Source organism: Aulonocara stuartgranti, assembly GCF_965226115.1.
Source record: "Aulonocara stuartgranti genome assembly, chromosome: 13".
NCBI classification, from domain to species: Eukaryota; Metazoa; Chordata; class Actinopteri; order Cichliformes; family Cichlidae; genus Aulonocara; species Aulonocara stuartgranti.
Genome location: NC_138949.1, coordinates 27,390,334 through 27,416,127, shown reverse-complemented (window position 1 = coordinate 27,416,127; position 25,794 = coordinate 27,390,334). Strand labels below are relative to the sequence as shown.

General features: G+C 41.3%; 1 long non-coding RNA gene across 1 annotated transcript; it reads right to left on the bottom strand.

Annotated features, from left to right (window-relative positions):
• Positions 1–1,181: 1,181 nt before the first annotated feature.
• LOC309721000 lies at positions 1,182–25,556 on the bottom strand. Its single transcript, XR_014280624.1, has 3 exons — positions 25,530–25,556; positions 22,037–22,135; positions 1,182–1,549 (listed from the first exon to the last, which is right to left on the bottom strand). It is a non-coding gene; the product is annotated as an uncharacterized lncRNA (long non-coding RNA).
• Between the last annotated feature and the right edge of the window lie 238 nt (positions 25,557–25,794).

Sequence of the window (25,794 nt, the reverse complement as noted above, 5' to 3'; positions counted from 1 at the left end):
CTCTATGAACAGTGTGGAGTAATCATGTAAATCCTGCTGAATTTTTGCAATAATTTTCTTGCCTTAGGAATGTAGTTTGAGGTAAACACATTCTGAAAGTGGAGATCGTTTTCTTTAGTAAGAGTTGCACCTGAAATGTGTTGGTTGCAGTGGTAAGACACAACTTTTACTTTGGCCAGTGTTCTCTTTTTTTTTTTTTTTTTTACTTTTTTTTTTTTATAGCTTAGAGAGTAAATGACAAGTGACTGTAGACAGGTTGGCAGTGGCACATCTTCCACTGAAGCAAAATGAGCATAGTTAGTTTTTTGTAAAAGGACAGATACAAAAACTCTTTCAAAACTCTAATCTACAGCTCGTATTTCTCAAAAATGTTGAAAAATATATCGCAGATCATTTCTTCAAGACAAAGGAGACAGAGAGAAGAAAAACAGCACAGGATGGAAAAATAGCCACTCTTAAAAGAAGAAATGGGCGAAAACACAAAGGTATAAAAATTTAATTGAAAAATAAAAACCATGTTATATCATAAAAACATTCTAAATGGGCTTAGTAGGGCTGTGTATGGTGGGAAGCCGCACAATGTACCTAAGGCACTGCAAAGTGTTAACATGAAAAACACATCAGAAAGGGGGGAGGGGGGATGCCAGGCGGCCTGAAGTGTGTGTGTGTGTGTGTGTGTGTGTGTGTGTGTGTGTGTGTGTGTGCATGCATAGAAATGCAGACATGTGGCTGATATGTCCCACTTTGCAATTAGTCTGCATGCTATTGCTGCACGCTCATGAGGTCGGTCACAAGTTTGCATTTAAAGTATTAAGAATTGATTTCGAGATGAAGTGAGATCATTTCAAAGAGCTTACACATGTGGTAACACCATAAAAAGAATTAAATTAGCATCTTCTGAACATTTTTAACTTATAGCTGTACTGTTCTCACCTCTAGTTATGGTGGAGGGTGCGGTCCAAGCTATCTGTGGAGCATTAAAGGTTTGAAGTGAGGTGTTGTTGTTTAACAGGAAAGATATATTATGTGTCAATAATCCTGCAAGCCTTGTTTAAAAATCAGATTAGGATCAAAGGGTGGTTGTCATTTCAAGCTGGTCTGCATTACTTTTATTTCATGGGGTCTTGAAAAGAAAATCAGACTTGGGTGCAGACATAATTGCAAATAATTTATTGTATTAAGTTGATTATAGGATCAGTATCATACAAATGGAACTGATATTAATAATTAAAAGGGTGAAGCAGTGGTTTGGTGATTGTCTCAAAACAAGAATTTCCTGGGTTTGAACCCACTGGCCAGCTGAGGCCTTACTGTATGGAGAATGGGTGCTTGCCCTTCATGGGTTCTCTTCAGGCTTCCTTCAAAGACAGTCCAAAGACATCCACGGTAGGTTAACTGGTGATTCTAAATTGGCCATAGGCTTGAATGGTTGTGTGCCTCCCTGCATTAGCCCTTCAGTAGACTGATGATTTGTCTAAGGTTTACTCTGCTTCCTGCCCTATGACAGCTGGGATGGGCTCCAGCCTCACTGCGACCCTGAATTGGAAACCTGGAAAAAAAATGGATAGATGGATGATGATTAATGTTTGAAAGACTGAAGGTTAGATTACTATACTGCAGAAAAATCTATTTCTTTTTTTTTTTTTAAATGCATGACTGAATTTTCCACTATACTTTCTGATTGAATCCGATTAAATGCAATGTTTCTGTGCCAAACAACAGTTGTGCTGATGTGCTTCCCTTTTTGGTTAAGTTGGAAGAAAACTGTTTCAGATGCAATTTTTAATTTCCTGCCTGGTAGAGCGAACAAAGTTGAGACTTGTCAGGCCCATGACAAGTTTAATTGGAGAAAAAAAATGCCTCAAGCAAAGTTTTAACATAAAGGTTTGTTTGTGAGGTGTGTGTGTATGTGTGTGTCTTTTATTTTTTTAATAATGAAGGAACAGGGCGTGTTTGTTTTTTGCATATCCCGGATTCCCAGATTCTTCCGCCACAGTGGAATGACTGAAGCAAAGTAAAGACGGAGCAAAACACAGCAAAGAGAAAGGGAAAAACAGTGGAGGAATTAGTGAGTTAAATATCTCAGGGACTTTCCCATCTTTGTCTCCTTAGAGTGTTTACATCAAAACCAGCTAAGCATTAAAGAGTGCAGGAAGCCACAGAGGACTTGCAATCATACAGCAACACTGACAGGAATGCCCTAAAACTATTAGCTCTTCTCTCTCACACCATCACACTTGCGTGCACACACACACACACACGCACACACATCCCTACACACTCTCTAACTCTGTTTGTTTCCCTCTTCTGTGTCTGTCTCACACATACATTTAAACTGCATAATAGAATGCTGGTAACCACAGGCAGATGTGTGCAGGACACATACTGTACTGCAAGTATGCAGATGCGCTCTCTAAAAGTCCTGAAAGGAAACAGTCTGTGGCCTTTTGAGAGTAACTAATGGGCTGTTCAACATTCACTACTGTCAATGCATTTAAGTAAAATATGTCAAACCAATATGAACTCCCGTGACCTCTCATTAAAAGCTTTGACCACAGCTGTTTGGTCACTACTGAGGTCAAATGAAACCTCAACCCTGCATCTAAGCTCACATTACACTGCATCTCATTCAACCCATCACTGTTACAAGACCAAATAGTATCTGAGGATCTGATCCACAACCTGTAGCTAATAGCCACCTCAGCCCGCTCGGCTCCAAGACTCCTAATGGAATGAATAGAGCTGTGGGCTTACTGCCTTTTTGGCCTGAGGCTGTAATCAATTTCCCCCTGTGAGAGGCTAGGCCATGGAGATCTCTGTTTGCAGGGTTAGATAAGAGGAAGCTGAGCAGAGACCTTTAGTTTGGCCTAATGTCAGGTTCACCATCAGATAAACACACTGATTTGATCTTGGTGCTGCAGGGAGGAGATGACTGCTGCTGCACTCAGTGGAATTCTTACTGTGAGAGTGTGTTTTGTCTCTCTGGGGTTTGTGTGTGAGAGTGCACAAATGTGCCGGTGTGATAAAGTGAGCTAGTGTAAAAATGTGTGTGCGATATTTATGAACCAACGTCACTAAAAGCACTGCTGACACAATTATCTAATTCAGTGTTTAGCCAATTAGTATCAACATGAATCACTAATCCTTTGATAATGATCAGAAATCAAGTGTTAATGCTGCACATTTATGGGTCAGTGCTTCTCCACTATCAGTTTGGTGACTTTCTTGACTTTTTAACTATCGATTGTCCAAACATGCAGTTTAACTAAAATTAAGAAAACTGCTACAAGAGCTTGCTAGTGGGACTTTGATGTCAGGTTTCAAAGCAACAAGAGTTAAAGGGGCTTTTTTGCATCCAAAGTGGGGTTGTCTAAGTCAAAATTATGCCAACATATAAACTGTAAATTTTCCATCCATCCTTTCTCTTCCATTTATCTTTATCAGGGTTTTTTGTGATAATTATGCAGATAAGTTAAGTTTATCTAGACTTTTTTTTACATGTTCAATCATAATTTATACACAGTATAAAGTGAGTGCTTTGGTTAAATCTGAATCCTTTCACATATATTATATCAGTTTTATTACGTACACAGGAATTCTGTTTAAGCATAGACTGTATATAAACATGAAGATAGCTATGTAGCTGTGACCTATTGAACTGCAAAAGTTCACTCAAAGTGAACCTTTTGATTTCTATTTTACCCATTGCCATCTTGTCTTTTGAGACAGACCTTATGGTATGAAAATGATCAGCTAATGCTAACAAGCTAGGTTCATAAAATCTATGAATGCTCTGAAACCATAAACACCAGGTGCATTTCAGCACACCGATCAATACTGTACTTCCGTTTTTGCTGGCTTTCTCCCGTCTGCTTCTCGTTTTGCCATTTCTCCTGGAAAACTTCTGCAATTTGCAAGACCCTTAAACGTTATTTTAAATAACAAAATTAATATGTTTTTTTTCCAACTCAGTGAAGTTGCCAGACTCTTTATGTGACACAGTCTTGTATTTAATGTGTGGATTCTTGACAAGAGATTTGTGCGGCTGATCTTTGCTCTTACACATAAGTAATTACCCCCTCTCTCTGCTGCTCATTTCAGCTGTCCTTAATGCAAAGAACGAGACTTTAAATAGACACAAGATTAAAAAACAGCAACTTGAGTCATGCTAAACAGGGACTATCAAAACTAGCCTTTTGGCTAATTCTGGCATATGTAGATATTTACATTTAAACGTGTTTTCAAAACTATCAATTCAGGATTCTGCAATCAATAACTCATAATTTAAAAGTCGACACACAATGACACAATGGATTCATCCAACACGATGAGTTGCATTGTAAGGTTAATTAGTGATTCTAAATTGGACATAGATGTGAGGAAAGTGTTTTGATCTGGACAAAATAATCTTAAAGAGCTTTGTGTAGGTCAGTAAGACTAGAAAAGTGAAATTAAATTATATTGTCCAATTGAAATGACATCACACATCAATGATATGATGCATAACAATGAATGAAAACCTCCTGGAATTTTATAATTTCACTGACTTAAATTAGCTGAAGCGAAGAATAATAAGGAGCTTCTAGTAATCTGTTAATACAAAATAATTTATGACAAGAAAAATCCGCTTTTAATTGATTTTTTTTTCTTGGTCAGGCTATAAAGATGTTGTGTGGACTTTTTTTTCTTTTCCTGTAAATGGACATTTTAACATGATAATCTAAGGACTGACTCACCAACCTAAAGTGGCTATGGAAACAATAGCACTTTTTGGCACTTTTTCTCTGTAGGTTGCCATTTTTCACATGAACAACTAGCAACTCTCACTCATTTATTTATAATTTATGACTTGATAACTTTGATAGTGCAAATAAAATATGTTTTCAGGTGTTTTTACTGTGCAGCTTTTCACAAGTGCTACTAATTGTAAATCTTTTACTGAAGTTTCACGAGTGTCTTAAAGTGTAAACCATGGGTCATGCAAACTGGTAGTCTTTTCTTTAATACCCTTATCCATCTATCCCAGCATCACCTTCCTGTTTAATTGCCAAAAACACTACAACCACTAAACCCTCAACCTGTTCACATTAGGTGATCTCTGTTTGTACTCGGATAACTCCTCTCTGGTGGCTTCTCAAAAGGAAGGCTGATGAGAGGGTATATTACGGCTGTTAAACAGTTGAGGAGGGCTGGGGGCTTCTGGGAGCCCAAAGAGACAAGAACCTTTATTGGAAATGTAATTTTTGTTTGTCTCCAATTACCTCCCTGCTCATTTGTTTTACAGACACTGTTGTTATAGTGAGGAGAGAGCTCACAGGATTCTCCCTAGGATTGCTCTTTTGAGAGGCTGCAGTTTATTACAAATGGGAAAGCTTTCATTGCAGATTGCACCCGCGCTGCGTATAGATACGTGACCCATCTCAGGCGCACTGGGCTCGGCTTTATAGGGTTGAATTTACTCTCAAAGTGCTCAGACATAAAGTTGGTTATGTGTGTGTGTGGTTTGTGTAGGTTTGTGAGTGTACACACTTGAATTATATGAGTATTGTGTTTATAAATGAGTAACTATAGCAAGAGAGGAAATGTGGGTTTGCTGGCATGAAATTAAAGCAAGAAATGTCTGTTTTTATAGAACACCATGAAATATGTGTGTATAGGCATCCATATGATGTAACAGTCAACTATTATGTTCACTGCACTGGCTTAAATTAAGTTTGCTTGAATTCCCATTCAAAGTCAATATAATATTTTCATGTTAGCCACGATATTTACAACTCCACATCAATGACTCATGCACCATTTCCAAAAAGGTATCAGAAGAACTGATGGTCTTGATTTCAAAATGTTAGATGTCCTATGTGTATATGCACTTGATGTCCACTGCAACATGTTAAAAGAGTAGTTTATGATAACAATAATTTCTCTCATATTTACAGCGGATGTTTGATAAAGGAAAGTGTACTGTACAGTTAAGCACGCTAAGCCAAATTCATGGCAAATACTTGCTATACTGTCCTAGATAAATATAACTGACCCTAGTTAGTTAAAGTGATAATCTTCACTTGTGGTATCCTTCTTTATTATTCCTTTAATAAAGGATTTGTGTTAATATCAGAGAGTGGATCAAAAGAAGTTAGACATAGTGACAGCCATTCACAATGTCTGTCTTTTTTTCTTTTTTAAACCGGACAACAAACAAGCCATATGGTGAGACATGGCTTGTTGTTAGTATTCAGTTCAAAGGTCTGCATCACTGATATAGGCCTGTGTGTGTCCGTGGAACTGGCAGCTAGAAAGGCACTGTCAATGCTGAAAGGTTTGTACAGGTTTTTAGATCAGCATATGCTCCCATGCAGACATCTTTTTCAGGGAAGGTCTTGCATATTTCAGCAAGACAATGCTAACCTGCATATATCTATTACAACCGCATTACTCTGTAGTAGAAGACTGAAGTGGCCTGCAAGCAGTGCAGAGCTTTCTTCAATTGAAATAATCTGGCACATCCTGAAATTAAAAATATGACAAATAAGATCTAGGACTGTTGAGCAGCTAGAATCCTATATCAGATGAGAATAGGACAAAATTCCTATCTCAAAAGATTAGCAACTGGTTGCCTCATTTCCCAGATGTTTACAGACTGTTGTTAAAAGAAGAGGCGATGCTACACAGTGGTAAACATTGCCCTGTTTTAAATAAACTGTCTGCCATCAATATGCCAGTGACTTAAAACATTTTTTACTTAAAAAAAAAGCAGACATAAGCACCAGTTAAAATGAGCGGAATAATTCAAATACAGCATGTTAATATAAATCATTGAATTATTTGTAACTTAAATATTCCAAAAAACAATTTTTTTAAACATTTAAGAATGTAAAGACAAAGGGGCAAAAAGCTTCAAAACTTGTTAAAGAAATCTGATGTAGGAGGTAAAGTAAAAACTAAAATCACCTCTTGTCTCTTCTTTCTTTTCAATAGTAGAAAGCAATTTCTGTTGTCACACTTTTGCATCCCTAACTACATGTTGTTCAGCTAGTAATTACTAACCACTTTGTTATTAGTCGACATCCTTTAATAAGGTTACTGCCCCCTGACCTCCGCCCTTATGAAAGAACTGAGTAGTTGTAGCTACTTGTCTGCGCCGCACTGGGAGATGCCGTTATTGCTCATAGGATGACGATGGGCTGAGGGGGCTGGAGAGGGGCGGGTGGGGCCTGGGGAATAGGTAATTTGATTGGTGCAAAATTAGGGACTTCTCTGTGAAGGCATTATGGGAGAGTTCCTTGTGGGTCATTTTAGCTTCACTTCCTCCATATTTCTCAGCTTGATTAAAAATTGATCGGCAACGGCAATGTGAATATATTATTGGGGCCATTATTCACCCCTGACAGATAATTGGATGGTACACACCACTCTATTTTCTTTGGGGGCAATGCCATCGTTTGTGTGGCTCTGGTCTGTGTGCGTGTGTGTTAATATGCGCGCGTGTGTGTGTGTGAGCCAGGAAAAGAAGATGGAAGGAAAGAGTGAAGACTGGGTGGCTAGATGGTTTAACTGAAGCCTTTTTTCTTCTTTATTATAAGTCAATATATCACTCTCTCTCTCCTCTCTTCTTTCAAGCCATCACTCCATCCCATTCCAGCTCTCCTGTCACCGTCTATGGCCATATGTGATGGATATGTTATTGAAACATCATGCAAAGCATATAATCGTTTTTCTGGTAATGATTCACAACCTATTCTCATAAAAGTTTGGAATGTGGCCATGAAATACGTTGTTCGATAAAACTAACATGGATTTGGATTTGCTTTTTAGTTTGTGCTTATGCTCCATCTCAAATTCACTTATTACCAAAGATTGAATTTTGCTTTAAAAAGCACTAGAGCTGTGGAAAATATCTGTGAATAAGCCAGTCTGATAGCAGTTAGCTAGCATAGCCGTAGGCACAGATGGATATTGGAATGAGTAAAATGCAGTGTCTGCTCAGTGGCTAATGCTATTTGCTATTCGCCCAAGGCTTAGCTTGCTGCCATTTTCACGCCTTCTTAATGTCTTAAACTGCATGAAGACGAGATGGCATGCACAACATGGTATGGACCCGTGCACAGTCTTCTGCCGGGGTATGCTGTCAGCAGAGTGGTCCTTTTTTTATTTTGCAAGCCAAACTTAGATTTGGAAAAAAGTTCCGTGGACACGTAGGTGATATATTTTCTCTTTGCTTTTCTATCACCGAGTTTTTTAATTGTCTGCTCTGTCTTCATAGCTGTCAGTTTCTAATTACCTATCACTCTCCACCTACTATCTTCTTCTGTGTGGAAGCACATTTCCAAGGAATATTTTTCCTTAATACTGAGAACTACGAGAACTACTTGTGAGCTCAGAAACTTGAACCACATCTTAGCGACATGGAAAAAAGCCACATTGGCAGATATTATATTTAATGTGACCTTTTCCTTGTGTTGAATGTTAAAGATGTTTTAGTGATGCTGAACGCTGTTCTCCAGGAAAATAATGTATTAGACTAGATCTTAGTGTCTCGCTTTAGGAGCAAGGAAATTTTTATGTCATGCTATTTAGGAATTGCAGTCTGGCTTATCTCTAAAAGAAAATTAGCAGCAGAGCAATTTGGAGTGAGATTGAAAGAAAGACTCTTGTCGCTACATTGACACTTTTGCTTGTTCGATGTATCCGATGTCGCAGTCGTTACTGGCAGCTATTGCCATTTAACCTAAGTAAATCTTTTTCTACAGCGGCAGTTGAACAACCCCTTTCTCATGTACAAATCAAATTAGCCGCTATGATCTCACTGATGGAAAAGGCCTCTCAGGAAATGGCATGTTTCTGTAACTGTATTTGCTGCCTTGCTTTAGTTAACTTCCCATTCTGTCTTTTCCTACTCTTCCTCTTGTTCCCTTTTAGCATCGAGTCTTTATTGTCTCTCCCTCTTTTCCTCCACATGGTTCGTTCACTTTTCCTCCCCTCTCCTCTCATAACTTTAAAGTAATGGCACTTTTTCAGAATCACTCCCTAATTCTCTTTCTCTCTCCATCGTTACCACTCCCTCTTTCCTTCCTTGTGGGGGGAAAAACATTGCTCTCCCCTAACAAAGACGCTTCTCCTGAGTGGAAATTACTGGTGGAGATTAATAACGACATTAGGCAGTAATGATGCTGCATCGAATGAAATATTTATTAAAGATCCCTCTGCTAGCAATTAGCATGGCATGTAATCGTTCAGCACAAGAAATCAAGATGATTGTGCCGCAGTCCCCCATCCCCTTATCGCCCTCTTCTCAGACAACCCCCTGTGCAACCTCTCTTCGTGCAAACCCCCCCATCTACCCACCCATCCCCTGCTGCCATCACCGCAAACATTTGCAGCCTCTTCCCCTGACATCTTCTCTCCATGACAACACTAGCTCTGGGAGGTGGTGGAGTGCGTATGTGTGTGATGAGAGGTGGTGGTTGTGGTCTTGGGCATCCAAGTCTTAATTACAGGGACTCTGCCTTAAGCTGGGGAGAATACTCCACCAGGAAATTACATTGTCAAGGATGTACACTTCAGGAATGGCTGTTGATCAGCTCAGGAGGACTCTGAAGTCAGACCGCAGGCGCGTCAAAGTGAGCCGGTGTTTCGTCTTCGTTCCAAATTTCTGCCAAGTTGTCCAAGGCGGGAATAAAGTGAGAGAAAACCTCTTTAATGGATGCTTGTCTTGTGTCTTGGAGTCCATTTACTTCCACTGCCTAAAGGGACAGGTTATCACAACTTGCACAGAAGTTTTTTTGTTTTGTTGTGTGTGTGTGTGTTTTTTTTAACCAGAGCTTTCACTTGGTATAACTTTTTGAAAAACAATGTACTTTGTTTATGCGGCATTCAAATCCTCAGCCCTTTTTGAAGACGATGTGCCATGTAATTAGTTACATTAAAACCATTCCTGCTTCATCTTGTGGTTCCCAGAGGTGATAAAATCACACACTGAATCTTTTCAAGGGTGCTCTGCCCTTGAGGATGCACACCCTTGTTTGTGTTCACACAAGCATGCCTTCATTTTCAAGTCGTCACCAGAGAAGGTCAATGGAGAGAAGGAGGCGTGAAGTGGACGCAGAGGAAAAGCTGGAGGTTGGGTGAATGTGGGTGGGAGGGTGTTTGTTGTTGTTACAGAGGAGGTCAGGGGTCAGATAATCAAAAGTGTCCGTTTATTGGCTACATCATCAAACCTCAAGGAGCTCATCAGTGCAGTCAGTCAGGCGTGTTGCTCTGTTAATCAGCTCTCAAACCAGTGTTTAGCCATGCCGATGCCATCCTCAGAATGACAAGAAAGAGACAGAATCAGTGAAAGACCCCGAGGGGCGGAAGAGGAGGAGGAGGGTGGGGGCAAGAATCGGAGAGTGGGCTAATGTAATAGTAGCTCACTTCACAAACCCTGACAAAGGGTGGCGGAGAGAGACGGATCAATTTGCAATATCGTGAGCTGCGGCCCTCGCAACAAAGGCAGGACATGAAAGCAAGCACATTAAGTGATGCTCTTGTATGAACTTTGGCAATCAATAAGCATCAGGGGCAGAGGGGGGAGGCTGATTGTGTGTGAGGGGGAGAGAGGGAAGAGAGGCGGAACAGAAGGAACGAAAGAGGGTGAAAGAGAGGGATGAGAGAGAACAATGGATGGGAGAGAAAAGGAGTGATGGCTAAAGATAACACTGATATCTAAAGACAGAGTTCTTTGTTTCACAAACTTTGTTACTTTTCCTTACTCATATTGTTAATTAGATGGTTATCTTTAGCCCTTTGATAGATTAGATAAGCCGTTAATTAATCTTTGAATCTAATTAACTGTCTTGCTATTAATAGGTTTGGTCATATTATTGTACCTTTGACTGTCAAAGCATTGAAATGAGGATTTGTAGCCACAGTTCAGGCACAAGGCGCAAAGTGTCTGGGTTCCCTTAACTCTTATACCTTTCTAAAGTTTTTTGACAACAGTCCAAATCCTGTCATTCATAAATAAGTATTCAAAAAATCAGCTCAAACAAGTAGCGATGTACTGATATTTCCTGCTGTGCAATCTTAACATGTTATTTTGCTATAGTCACGTTAATTTGGCTGATGCTCCAATTACAAGTCACGATTTCTTAATATTAACTGTATTCCTTTATTTGTTTTGTACTCTATAACAATACATTCACAGAGAGTACGCAGCAGCGAATTACCATAGTGATACAGTATTTAAGAGCACGTAGAACCTCATCAACAGGATAACCATAAAAGAAGGTACAATGAGAATCTTCCTTCCAGCATAATTTACTCTGTTTCAGCTGAATGCACATCTCTGTCTGGAAACAGCCAGTGCGTATATTTCCTTTGTCCTTTGTATTGACTTAGCTTGTACCCACAAGGATATATTTTTAGTTGCCATGTGGAGACAGAGTTTCCTATAACCTCACTACAAAAGTAATTTCCCTTTGGGACAATAAAATCTACCTTGACCTTGATCTTAAGAATGTGGATGATTGGGGAGGGGGGTTGCTGAAGGAGAGGAAGACAAGGTGGAGGTGAGCGAGGAAGAAAAATGTGAAGCATTTTTAGTCTTTAAAGGAAAAGCAGCGTCCTCAGTCTTCATCAGTGGGAATCGTGCTGAAATCAGGGGTCAGGTAGCAAGGACACCTTGAAAGCTTTATTAATAGAGACGTCCGACTTTCATTCTTAATCTTGCCTGATTTAGAAAATCATGGTAAATTGTCTTTAAAAAGTGACTTTTTTTAAAGCTGGAAGTGAGATGAGTGTAATGTGTGCATGTGTCAGTGTCCTTACATTTACAGCACAGCACCATATATTTAGGGAAATGGGTGTCATTTGCTTAATTGTTCTGCAGTTCACTTTATGGGCCTTGACTAACAAATCGTAATGTTATTTAATGTCATTTATCCAAACTGTCTTTAGCTTAAAAGATCCTCTATGCTGAAATGTACTGCACAGTAGGAACAGAAAGACTTGTGTTGTGTTCAAAAGACATAGATGACAAAAATTTGTGTTGAATATATATATATATATATATATATATATATATATATATATATATATATATATATATATATATATATATATATATATATATATATATATATATATATATATATATATATATATATATACATAGCAGCTGGATAGCGTAGTGGTTAAACTACACGCCTTTGGAACAGAGGATCGCAAGTTCGATTCCTGCCTGGGGCGTCTGTATCCAGTAAGGGTCCTAAGGCTAGACCCCCTATGCTAAGCAAGCCTACCGCAGACATGAGCGAGACAGATAAATATGAAGGCATGCCGGCTCGGACGTCGCCCGGATCAACAAGGTCCGCGTCAGGTGTTGAGGAACCAGGGCACCCTGACGAAAAGTGGGCTACTGGAACAAGAAGGCATCGGTGGGCAAGGGACGAAAACAGGGCGTTGTTGGAATGCTACTACGCAAGTAACCCCGGCGGAAGGGGCTACATGAATAGGATGAGGGACCTATGGATTCTTCGATACCCAACATCCACAATGACGGCGAAACAACTAGTAGCTCAGTGTTCCAACATTCGAAAGAAGGGACTGCTCTCACAGCTAGAGATTGACGAGGTACAACACAAATGCTACGGCAAGGAGGAGTCAGGACGCCAGGTCAGGGGGGAGATATCATCACCCCCACCCGAGATTGGGTACATAGCCCCAAGTGCGATAGGAGAAGGATCGTTGAGTGCGAGAGGAACTGACCTGAAAAATAGGATCATGGCCAAGCTTGAAACCTGGATCCCCCGTAGCCGGTTACCAAGATTACGTGAAGTACCCTCAGAAGGTCTGCTAGATGATGTTAATGCAGCACTACGGGCAATACCTACAACCACGATTACCGACACTAACAAGCTGATCTACAATACGGCAGCAGTGATCAGTGAGATGCTTGGCTACAAGTTGAACAGCCACAAGGGGCAGTACCCTCCATGGAGAAGGAGGCTAGAGGGCAAGATCAAAGTAGCACGGAGGGAGGTTAGCCAACTAACGGAGTTGCAGAAAGGTGCGACAAATAAGGTGCCTAAGAAATACAGCAAGTTGTCCATACCTGAGGCCTTGGAAACTGCCAAGCAAAGACTCACAGCCTTGGCCAGCCGCTTGAGGAGGTACACCAGAGAGATAAAGGTGTACTCTCAGTGGCAAGGGACCAATAAGAGAACAGCACCACCAAGGCTGGAGACGGAGCAATACTGGAAGAGCATATGGGAGAAGGATGCAACCCATAACGGCAATGCTCAGTGGCTAGAGGATCTGAGGGCAGACCACAGCGACCTCCCTGAACAGGGTCCAGTAACCATCACAGTGGCAGATATCCAAGAAAGGGTCTCCAGTATGAAGAGTTGGACAGCACCAGGGCCCGACATGGTTCACGCCTACTGGCTGAAGAAGCTGACTGCACTCCACGAGCGTCTGGCAGCACAAATGAACCAGCTGCTAGTTAACGAGAGACACCCGGAATGGCTAACTGAAGGCCGGACGGTCCTGATCCCCAAGGACCCCAAGAAGGGACCGGTCCCCTCCAACTACCGACCAATAACCTGCCTCAGTACTACATGGAAGCTCCTGTCAGGTATCATATCGGCTAAGATGAACAGGCACATGGGTCAATACATGAGCGGGACACAGAAAGGAATTGGCAAGAATACCAGAGGTGCAAAACACCAGCTACTGGTAGACAGAACAATCAGCCGAGACTGCAAGACCAGACTGACCAACCTGTGCACTGCCTGGATTGATTACAAGAAGGCCTATGACTCAATGCCCCACAGCTGGATACTGGAATGCCTAGAATTGTACAAGATCAATGGGACCCTGAGAGCCTTCATCAGGAACTCAATGGGGATGTGGCATACAACACTAGAGGCCAACTCCAAGCCCATAGCACAAGTTACCATCAAGTGCGGGATCTACCAAGGAGATGCTCTGTCCCCACTGCTGTTCTGCATAGGCCTGAACCCCCTCAGTGAGATCATTAACAAGACTGGCTACGGATACCGACTACGGAACGGAGCAGTTGTCAGCCACCTCCTGTACATGGATGACATCAAGCTGTATGCCAAGAGTGAACGAGACATCGATTCACTGATCCACACTACCAGGCTATACAGCAATGACATTGGAATGTCGTTCGGACTGGAGAAGTGTAGTCGGATGGTAACAAAGAGAGGGAAGGTAGTCAGAACTGAGGGGATTGAACTACCAGAAGGCAACATTGCAGACATAGAGGACAGTTACAAGTACCTGGGGATCCCGCAGGCAAATGGGAACCATGAAGAGGCCGCTAGAAAGGCTGCAACCACCAAGTACCTGCAGAGGGTCAGGCAAGTCCTGAGGAGTCAGCTGAATGGTAAGAACAAGATCCGGGCCATCAACACATACGCCCTGCCCGTGATCAGGTACCCTGCTGGGGTAATAAGCTGGCCAAAGGAGGAGATAGAAGCCACTGACATAAAGACAAGAAAGCTCCTGACCATGCATGGAGGGTTTCACCCCAAGTCCAGCACCCTGAGGCTGTACGCTAAGCGGAAGGAAGGGGGCCGGGGACTGGTGAGTGTCAGCACCACAGTCCAGGATGAGACAAGGAACATCCAAGAATACATTGGGAAGATGGCCCCAACTGACCGAGTGCTCAGTGAATACCTCAGGCAGCAGAAACCCAAGAAAGGACGAGGAACCATCATGGAAGGACAGGCCCCTGCACGGTATGTACCACCGGCAGATAGAGGAGGTGGCTGATATCCAGAAATCCTACCAGTGGCTGGACAAAGCTGGACTGAAAGACAGCACAGAGGCACTAATCATGGCAGCACAAGAACAAGCTCTGAGTACAAGATCCATAGAGGCTGGGGTCTATCACACCAGGCAAGACCCCAGGTGCAGGCTGTGTAAAGATGCCCCAGAGACTATCCAGCACATAACAGCAGGGTGCAAGATGCTAGCAGGCAAGGCATACATGGAACGCCATAACCAAGTGGCCGGCATAGTGTACAGGAACATCTGTGCCGAGTATAACCTGGAAGTCCCCAGGTCAAAATGGGAGATGCCCCCAAGGGTGGTGGAGAATGACCGAGCTAAGATCCTGTGGGACTTCCAGATACAGACGGACAAAATGGTGGTGGCTAACCAACCGGACATAGTGGTGGTAGACAAACAGAAGAAGACGGCCGTAGTGATCGATGTAGCGGTTCCCAATGACAGCAATATCAGGAAGAAGGAACACGAGAAGCTGGAGAAATACCAAGGGCTCAGAGAAGAGCTCGAGAGGATGTGGAGGGTGAAGGTAACGGTGGTCCCCGTGGTAATCGGAGCACTAGGTGCGGTGACTCCCAAGCTAGGCGAGTGGCTCCAGCAGATCCCGGGAACAACATCGGAGATCTCTGTCCAGAAGAGCGCAGTCCTGGGAACAGCTAAGATACTGCGCAGGACCCTCAAGCTCCCAGGCCTCTGGTAGAGGACCCGAGCTTGAAGGATAAACCGCCCGCAGGGGCGTGCTGGGTGTTTTTTTTTTTTTTTTATATATATATATATAAATGATAAAAAAAGGTAAAAATAAATAAATAGATAAAAATACCAGATTTGCAATTTGAGAGCTGATGGTGGAAAATGAAGTTTTGTCAACTACCTTTGCAGAGCTGTTTAAGGAAATACAGGGTCACTGTCATTTCCCACCTCACATGTGTGGTGTCGTATCTCAGCCTGCTCAATGGACCTGCGTGTGTGTGTGTCTGCGTGTGTGTGTATGTGTAACTGGACCTGGTCCTGAGCCATTGTGTTAGTGTGACAGAAGCCTTTGCCCACTCTTTGATGCCCCCTCTTGAGCTTTCCAGCATCCTCTATCAAGTGCCTGACTATTTGACAACACACACACATGCACACGCGCGCACACACACACACACACACACACACACACACACACACACACACACACACACACACACACACACAAATGTGTGAGCATTTCCCTGCTGGGACCAGGGAGCTTCATTTGCATTACGATGGCAGGCAGATTAAGTACATTCCAGTGCACACTAAAGGGACTCAGAACAAAACACACACACACACACACACACACACACACACACACACACACACACACACACACACACACACACACACACACACGTCTTTGGGCCAGCAAGGCAGCCTTCGAATAAAACTGGTGCCCAGTACAGGGTACCAATCCCATTACTTGCCCCATCCTCTGTTGTCCCCTCCCTCTCGAGAACAAAGAACAGCGACATCGAATGGATCTAAACCTTACCGATTCAGGGCGGGAGGAGGAAGAGAAGAGCTAAGGCATGGGTGGAGAGAGGAAAAAGATGAAAAGAAAGGAGGGTGTCAGGATGGGGCTGGTGTTGGAGAGGGAGAAATAACTCTGACAGGCAGCTAGAGGGACTAAGCTCATTTAGATAAATTGACATCCCCAGCTGAGATAAAACCAATGATGATTTGTACTGTATCTTCAGGGGATAAAAGCCATTCTGTTGGATTTCATAGGGCCCTGGCATCCAGGGATTTCACAGGCCCCGGTGCAGAGCGTTTGTGTGAGTCTCAGCATGGCGAGACAGGCCGCTGGAGAGGGGGAGAAAAGCGACTCCTGCTAGGAGAGGGAAGAAAATTCCCACCATTACTGGGAAATGTCAAACTAATCAAACATGAGGAGGTAAAGAAGGAACCACGAGCAGTGATGCCAAGCTCTCTCTGTTGCTTTCACTGTATTGTCTCTTCATTTTAATGCCAGCCTTCTTTCATGGCAAGAAAACTCAGGCTGGGTAATCTGCTGTAGAAGTGGTGTTAAGGGCTTAAGATTAAGCCATCCCATCTTGGTAGATGGAGGCTCATGATCCACTGTGGTAACCCCTGAAGACAGCGGTCCCACAGACCGGTTTATGTCCGACAATATTTTCACTTTCCTTTCAGGTGTCGTGGATAAATACAACAAAATAAAACCAGTACCTGTACCAAAAAAAGAAGATTTATTCATAACACACGTGAAAAGACCCAGGGAAAAAGAGTTAACGATAAAAACGATAAAAAAGATAACGATAAAAACCCTGAAAACCATGAATTTCACACCTGAGCCTCAACTCTCGTGGCCCAGTACCAAACGACACACGGCTGGTACTGGTCCGTGGCCCAGGTGTTGGGGCTTGCTTCCTAAAGAAACCAGTGAAGGAAAAAACAGGATAATTTTGCTAAATATTAACTTTAAGATTGAAAGAAGGTTCCCCCTTTTCACCAAATATTACCTAAAATCTTTTGTGCATGTATGTAAGTTGCAAAATGTAACTGTAACATATGAGGTACTTTGGTAGTTACCCTTGTTCTGTTGCAAAGTAGCTGCATTGTGAAACAAGAGATTCATGACTAAATAACCAACAACAAAACTAATATTACTATTTTATACTTAAGAGCAGCGGTCCCCCACCCCCGGGCCTCGGACAGGTACCGGTCCGTGAGTCGTTTGGTACTGGGCCGCGAGAGTTGAGGCTCAGGTGTGAAATGTATGGTTTTCAGGGTTTTTATCGGTTTTCAGCGTTATTTTGTTATCGTTTTCATCGTTAACTCTGTTTCCTGGGTCTTTTCACGTGTGTTATGAATAAATCTTATTTTTTTCGGTACCGGTACTGGTTTTATTTTGTTGTATTTATCCACGACACCTTAAAGGCCGGTCCGTGAAAATAATGTCAGGCATAAATCGGTCCGTGGCGCAAAAAAGGTTGGGGACCGCTGTTTAAGAGCATAGGTCAATGCTAAAATTTATTGAGTGCTAATAAGAGATTAAGATGTATTTCAAATCAAACAGTTATGGGAAATATGAAGACAGGCAGGTAGTTTTGGCCTGATTTTAAAAAAATGTGGTGTTACAGTTCAATAACAACAGCTGCTGAATTTGGTGTAAAATTCAGTAGCAACAAAGTTCTGATACAAGTCCTAATACATTAAATAAAAAGTAAATCATAATATCAATAACAAGATTTTCCCCTTTATTCAAAGTCCTCTTACATCCTTTACTTTGAAAAGGTCCTCGGGGTGTATTTGGTTTTGATGGCAATAGTGCTTTACTCATTAATAATAAATACAGTGCGATCCTTCTCTACATTAAAAACTTCTACATTTAGATTTAGATCCCCTCCACTCCCTCGCCATTCGTAGTTTCAGGTAAAGAGCCCTGGGCCTGAAAAATTAAAGAGATGGTAAAACCTCCCCTACAAATTAAAATGTAATTAATGTTGCTACCTTGGATGTACAGTATGAACCTCACTCAAAATATGGGTACACTATAAAGTGGTCCCTTCACAAACCTGCAAGTTAAGTAGAGGTCTGAAACCAGCACACTCCACCTTGCTTGGGGGAAAAAAAATCAACTCCATTGCATTAGAGCAATTAGACCATCTTGGCCTAAATAATAAACTTAAAACCCCACAGTCTGTGTTCAATATTTCATCTTTTATTCAGGTACTAGGAGTGCTTCTATACTGAATACACTTTCTCCACAGCAAGGCTCTGTAATGCAGGTATTTTTCCTGGGAGGCTTTTAGGGGGGACTTAGGTAAAAGCTATTGGAAAGGCCCTTCCCTGCCCGTTCCTGGGGCTGAATAATGAATCTTTTACCTGCAGCCAGCGTATCCGGCTGGTCAAATGTGAAGGTGAGGTAATGGTAAACGTCAGTTTTTAAGCAAAGAAAACCCCATCCTGTGAGTAAATGCTCATTTGCACAGAAGTTAAATAAACCCAGAATGATTCATTCTTAAGCAGGGAAAGACACAGTGACTTTTGAAAGAAACTGTATGGCCTCATACATGTTACCTCATGGTTTCATCAACTGTTTGCAAAACCAGTCTTGATAAATGACAGAACTGAATTGACAGGCTAGACAAAAGGAAGGCGGTGAAAAACAAGTGATAGGGTTGAACTTACTTTAGACCTACAAGACTATGATCTGTATGCTGTTGCTCGCAGTTAATATGGTAGCCGATTGCAATATTTTGATTGTCTGAAGGTTTCTGTCACAATGTGGGGGACTGCTGTAACCACTGGAATTGTTCAGGTTTAGGCTATGTCCACAGTTCTCAGTTTTTTGTAAACTGAGATTTTCCGGTTTCTTTAAAAAAAAAATCAATCCTGTCCACACGTGCAATTTTGAAAAAAATATCTCCATCCACACGTAAATGCAAAAAACGCAACCTCATTTCGATTGTTAGGTCTTCGATGTGCGGACGAAGTAGCTAACAAAGAGCCAAAAATGAAGTCCTCAACATGCGAAAATTCTCTTGCCATTGTTCCGGAAGAACTGCCTCACTTTCGGCAGTTGTCCCACCCGATCTCATTGTGAGAGCATCTGTGTTGAATGTAGAAGCCATGTCCGAAGTTCACTCTGACACCTCTGTCTAACTGCATGTGTAAATGTAAGCGTGTAAAAACTACACATAGTAAGATTAACAGGAACAGTATTTTGTCTACATCTGCCATTGTAGAAATTAATCTAATGTTAACAATAACATGGCGGACAGCGTGATGTCAATAAAGGCGCACACCCTTGACGTCGCGTGACTAAATCTCTGTTTTCCTCGGCCACACGCAAAAACTGAATTTTCAACAATCTCCACCCTGGCAGAAGTTTTAAAAAATCCCTGTTTTCAGTGATCCAAAATGTTTACATGTGGCCCAAACGCATAGAAAAAGCTGTTTTCAAAAATACCCGTGTACGTGTGGATGTAGCCTTGTAGGTACAGATGAGGTTTCTGGAAGATGACCAGCCATTCAGCAGTGTCATTAAGGATTTAGGATAGAAATCAGCTTTGTGAAATTAGTTATAGAGTAAACCTCAAACTAGCATCCAACAAAAGAAAATCAACAAGCATTCCAAAAGGTGAAGGAAAATGAATCTAACAAAGACATCTTTTCACAGGAACAGTGACCAAGCTAACATGAAACAGTATCTGGGGTTAGCGGTAATTAGCACTGGTGGGTGCCCCGTTAAATTGAATTTAACGACAACACAGCAGTCTTAGTGAGTGTGAACTAATCCAGGACTCTGGAGCATTATGGTTAATGGGCCTGAAAGAAAATGATGGGCTTTCAGAAGCAAAACCAATTAACACAGAGGGGAGATGTCTAGTGCTGAGCTTTCCAAATCTCATAAGAACTTCTGCCCTCGTATTATATAACTGGATTTCTGTTCATTTTGAATAATGAAGGAGGTAGGGAAGCATGACATAATATAGCTATCATAACTCTGAGTCCAATGAAAGAAAAGTGGAATATGTTTCACAGAACAGCGGCAGTGGAAGGCAGACAGTAATGCTTTACTTCTGCAGACTTGAGACCGAGTTTTTATCTAGAAAATTACTTAAAGAGAACCAGGGACCACACAGAGATATTACTTGAAATAATTTTTGACAAATTCTCACTCATGTGTTACAGATTGAAGATGACTAGAAGCCATGGATAACCAAGGACTGGTGCTTATGACCAATGTAATGTATTAAAGTTAAGAACACATGTTCTGTTTAGAAATAGAAAAATTAGGTGAGCATACCTTTTAAGTATTATTTAAAGTATAACCTACTGGGAACCCTAAGCAGACCTGGTATTATTTCCTTTTGGTTTGACTCTAAATCTGATGTTTCACTTATTTTGAAACCTCTCACGGGCCTTTTTCTAGAAGTCCTTCTGTCCTACTCAGTTGGGGAATAGATTTTGAAGTTAACTCATGAATAGTAATGAATCACAACAGTACCTTTTTCAAGTCTGTTGTCTCTCTCATTCAAGTTTCTTTTCCGATTGCCCCAAGACTTGGCCTCAATTCCCTATCTGTCCTGAGGTTCTCTCTCCCACCTGCTGTGCAGAGAAGCAGGCTGGGGTTGAAAACACTATCCACACTGTCAGCAGAGTTGTGGCGTCTAACTATGCTCTAAATGGTGTTTTAGAGGTGTCTTTACCCTGACAAGAAGAAAGTCTGGTACAAATCTAAAATTCTTGTTGAGTTTTGGTGTTAAAATGCTGTCAAATCTATGAGGAGCATGTTGGAAATGTAAGTGGAAGAGTTGCAGAGCATATTGGCTGTCAACAGTTTCAGTAAAAAAAGAGCTATTGAATATGTTTCTGAGAGTGAACTACACTGAGGAAATAAGCTTATGTGTGTGATAGAGTGTAGGAGGCTGAAGTCCGGTAAGACTTGGTGAATTTCCGTGGTATTAAGGCCTGTCTAAGCTATATATCAACGTAATTAAAGGCTGGTGTAATGACGCAGGGCCTCGGCAGCATGATTTCTGTCTGATCGCCACGCTGCTTCATTAAGACCACTCAAGCTAACGAGCTGTGGCTGTAATAAAGTCCTCCCCCCGGTCTGCTGGATTGATGAAGGAGCTACCTAAAGTGAGCTGAGCCAAGGCGCTAGATAGAATTAGTAAAGGAAAGGCTTCAGCTAAACTTACTTTGTGACTGTTACTATCCTGGTGATAGGGTCATGGTTCTTTTTGCATTAGACTGTTCAGTTTTTTTATTTAAATGTAAGTGAACTAAGCCACACCCATTCAAAACAGTTTCATAATTCAGGGTGTGACAGAGGGGGTTCAAGTGAGGCATCTAGCACATTTGGCAGTGACTTTAAAAGGGTGCTAACAGGATCACTTGATGTTTTCTGGTCTGTAACACATGACACAGGGTAGAGCTGCGCATCCTCACTAGCTGTCCTTTTGTCTATGTGTTGCACAGCTTGAATTGGTGTGAATTACAATTAATGCACCACATGAATAAGTGAAATAATCATTATTGTATGAAGCTTATTGCGCACTTAAAGATAATTCTGTTACTATTAGAGGATTATTCGTTACTTCTTTAGTCTTTACTGTAAACCACCTTGGGTTAACGGTAATCTTACAGTCCTTATGTTTCTCAGTCCAATAAATCCACCTGTCCATCACTTTTTCAATGCTTCTACACTGTGGTTTGTGGTGGCAGCGTATTTAACACAATAGCCCAGGCCTACATTTTCTCAGCCATGTCCATCTGCTCCTGGAGGATCCAGAGGTGTTCCCACACTGGTCAGAACGTGTCATCATCCCCTTCAGCCTCTTCTGGAACTGCTCTAGAAACATAATAATTACAAACATTATAGTCCAGCAGCATAAAGCCGGGATTATATTTTCTGTGTCTGTGAGTCCGCTAGGGTGTTTGAGTGATGAAAATTTTGTAATCAAATGGCAAGAATGAGGGTCTGTCCATGAGTCTTTGTGCCTGCCTGTTTTTTGTGGACTCATCCGTGGAGAATTTACATCCTAATGTGTCAACTGTGCATGTGAATTGGGCAGGGGATTTCAGAAAAAGTACCCAGAAATAAGGTTTCCTGCCGTCTGCAATGTATATAATGGGTATTATGCCTTAGCCTAAACATCTGGATATATTCAGACAACAATATTTTATAAACCAAAATAAATGTTTAATTAAAAAAGGCACATGTTAGCAATACCTATGTGTGACATAAAGGTCTAAACTTTAACATCTGAACCAAATTTAAGTTGGTTTAGCCTAGTAATGTATCAATTAGACGTCTTTTAGCACTTTAAGCTGGACTCAGGTCTTTTATAGTAGCTTCATAAAGCTAACCTTTCACCTTTCACTTTTCATCAATGTTTAAAATAAAGTGGAAGTTTCAGCAGACCAGATTAATTCCAGAAATTGTCTGTGGATGTGTGGTACTTGTTGGGTAACCAAAACAGAAGTAGTGTGTTACGTCTGGTTTGATTAAAGGGGGTTATTAGATGAAAGCAGAAGACAGCTTGTATTGGGTTATTATATCAGATCATATGTCGGAATTCTTCAGTTATGTTAGCCTAATAAAAATGTCTAATTTCACACGGCGATTTAGCTTCCTGTATTTAATTTTTAATTCCTTGCTGACTCTCAGACTTGCATATTGAATTGTGAAGGATATTTTGTCATATATTTTCAGTAAAGGACAGGCCATTATATATGTATAGTCATTCATGTTATATGGTTTATTTAAAATTATTCCTTCAACAACTCAGGGTTTTGTGTTGTTTATATATCTGTGTGCAGGTGAAAGTCAGACTCCTGTGGAGATAAACCTGTTTTACTTCATTTACAACTGCACCAAATCTTTTCCTTGTAGCTGCCAAAACAGAATTATTTTTTTCTCTGACTTTGCCTTTTGAGCCTGTTGTATTAGGCTTTGAGTGAATTAAGATCCTCTGTGAACACTGAAATAATTTATGCTTTACTTAACACACTGTATTTCCATCAGGAATGACTACACATAGTATTTCCATTTGGTTGCAGCAGCCTCAGATTCCCCTGGTTTTCCACTGGCTCATTGAAACGGTTGCCTATGATTAGTCACACAATAAGACATTAACCTGTAAATTAAAATTCCTCCATGCAATTTGATGGGTGATTTAATTCCAGCATTGTGCCACCCCTCCCTTCCCTGCATCCTTCCACCCACCCTCCCTCTGCCCATTTCTCCCTGTCCTCATCCTGCAGACATCTACCCCCATACTCTCTTGTTTCTCTCTCTCCTTCTCCATTCGCCGTGGGCTAATCCCATTATGAATTCTTTATATAGCCTTTTCCCTTAATGATCAGTGGGGCCTGCTCCAATCCTGATTACTATTGTACACTTAGCACTACATAAAGCAGGGGATTAATATGCCCCGCTAGGATCGTTGCTATGGATCCACTCGTTGCCTTCCGAGAGATGTTGCTGCTGCTTCAATTGGCCATAAATCGCTCTCCCCAGTGGTTTCCCACGTACCAGACAGGGCACAGAAGAATAGGGGGTGAATCTCTCTCTCTTGTGGTTTCTCTCTCTCTCCCTGGACCTAGACGAAAGTGATCCGCTCTATAATTCATGACCCAGCATTTTCTCTTTCTTCTTCTCTCAAATTTTTTCTCTCTTTCCCAAAGATGCTGCAGTGACGCTCTCCCTGAGTAGCCTTTGCCCAGTAGAACGGTACCGAAGTGCGGGTGGGCATCATACATGAACATGAAAGAGGGGTTTTGAAGATGTAATGTATTCATAAAAGTTCTGTGTGATGTTTAACATGCACGCGGAGGGAGGATGGTGGGTATTAATTGGCTTGGCTGTGTTTCTTTGTTTCATTGAGGAGGTCTGTGCGCACTAACAAGCAACTGCAGTAATAAAGTCCAATAATAACTTTTTTTCCAATGAGAAAAATGGAAATGCCTGTAAAAGATGTGTAGACGGCTTTAATCACAAAAAGCCTGTTTAAAATGTATGATGTAGTGTTTCGAAAAGGCAGATGGTTCGATCTCCAGACATGTGTTCGTTAGATAAAGGTTGCAAATGTTGACTCATATTCCTGAGAGTTTTACTTTCGTGTTGGCAGTTACAGTATTTTGTAAACCTATTTTTAGCCCCCACAGATGAAGTCATCCTGGAGTTAAACTCTTTGTAGGGGAGGAAACAGAGAAACCTGTGAAAGAAGGCAAACTACAAATGGGGAAAACTGAGCAAACTCTTCAAGCTTTTATGGTGTCCTGTTGGCTCCTGTAGTGTTTGAGGAAGACTTCTCTTTTTCATTTGGTTCTAACATATCCCTCCTCTTTCTTCTTTGAAAGTGAGCACTGAAACAAGAATGTAGTTTCAGGCAAGGCTTGGTGAGCTCAGGGGACACCTGCAGAGAAACAGCGAGAAAAACCTCCTTTTGATTCTTGTATCTTCTTAGTTACAGTCTACCCTGTGAGTGTCTTCAGCACAGATCAACAGCATCCTGAGGTTTTCCTTCTCCTGTACTTCGCTGTGAACCTGAGTGGTAAAAATTTGCAAAGCCCCTATGGCATTGGACTGATCTTTATTGTTTTGTGAGAAAACAAATTGCATAATCTGGTTCCATTGTGTTCTTCCTCTAGTTATGTACTTGTACTCATGGCTAAATGATGAAGTACATAATAATATAGAGATGTTGCAAAAACTGTAGTGTGCTTTTTAAAATATTAAAAAAAGATAAAAGGGTAAACAACCCTAAACTTTCACGTTTGAGCTTTACACATATTCTCAAGTGCCTTACTACGTGTTTCTAAAATACTGTAAAGCTAGTTTTTTTACTTAAAGGGTTCACACATGCTCCATATTTCTATTCTTGGTTCTTGGATTATACTAGTGATGAGCTGAAAAAGTTGAAACCTGCCTGAAAATAAAACAGTACTACATATTTAAATGATAGTATGGATTGAAATCTTTGTGACTGTGGAGGCAATTTAAGTACAGTAAACAAATTTTTATCTTTAAGAAACCAGTTAGAGATTATCAGTGTTCCCATCGGTACATTGTGCAGTAATACTTAGGTAGACTGTGGCATTTAAATGATGCTAAATCTGTTCAAAGTTGCTCAAGTATTAGGAGAAAATGACCCCCGAGCTATTACACCAACACCAGTAGCCTGAACTGTTGATACAAGTTAGGATGGATCCATGCTTTCATGTTCTTTACACCAAATTACCATCAGAATGTTGCAGCAGAAATCACGACTGATCAGACCAGGCGATGTTTTTCCAATCTTCTATTGTCCAATTTTGATGAGCAGAATTGTAGCCTCAGTTTCTAGTCCTTAACCAACAGGAGTCTGGTCTTCTGCTGTTGTAGCCCATCTTGTTCCAGGTTAATTGTGTTGTGCATTCAGAGAAGCTTCCTGCATACCTTGGCTGTATTATATATGTTTGGCCTGGTCTGTCTTGGAAAAGACATTTTAATGTAAATGAGACTTT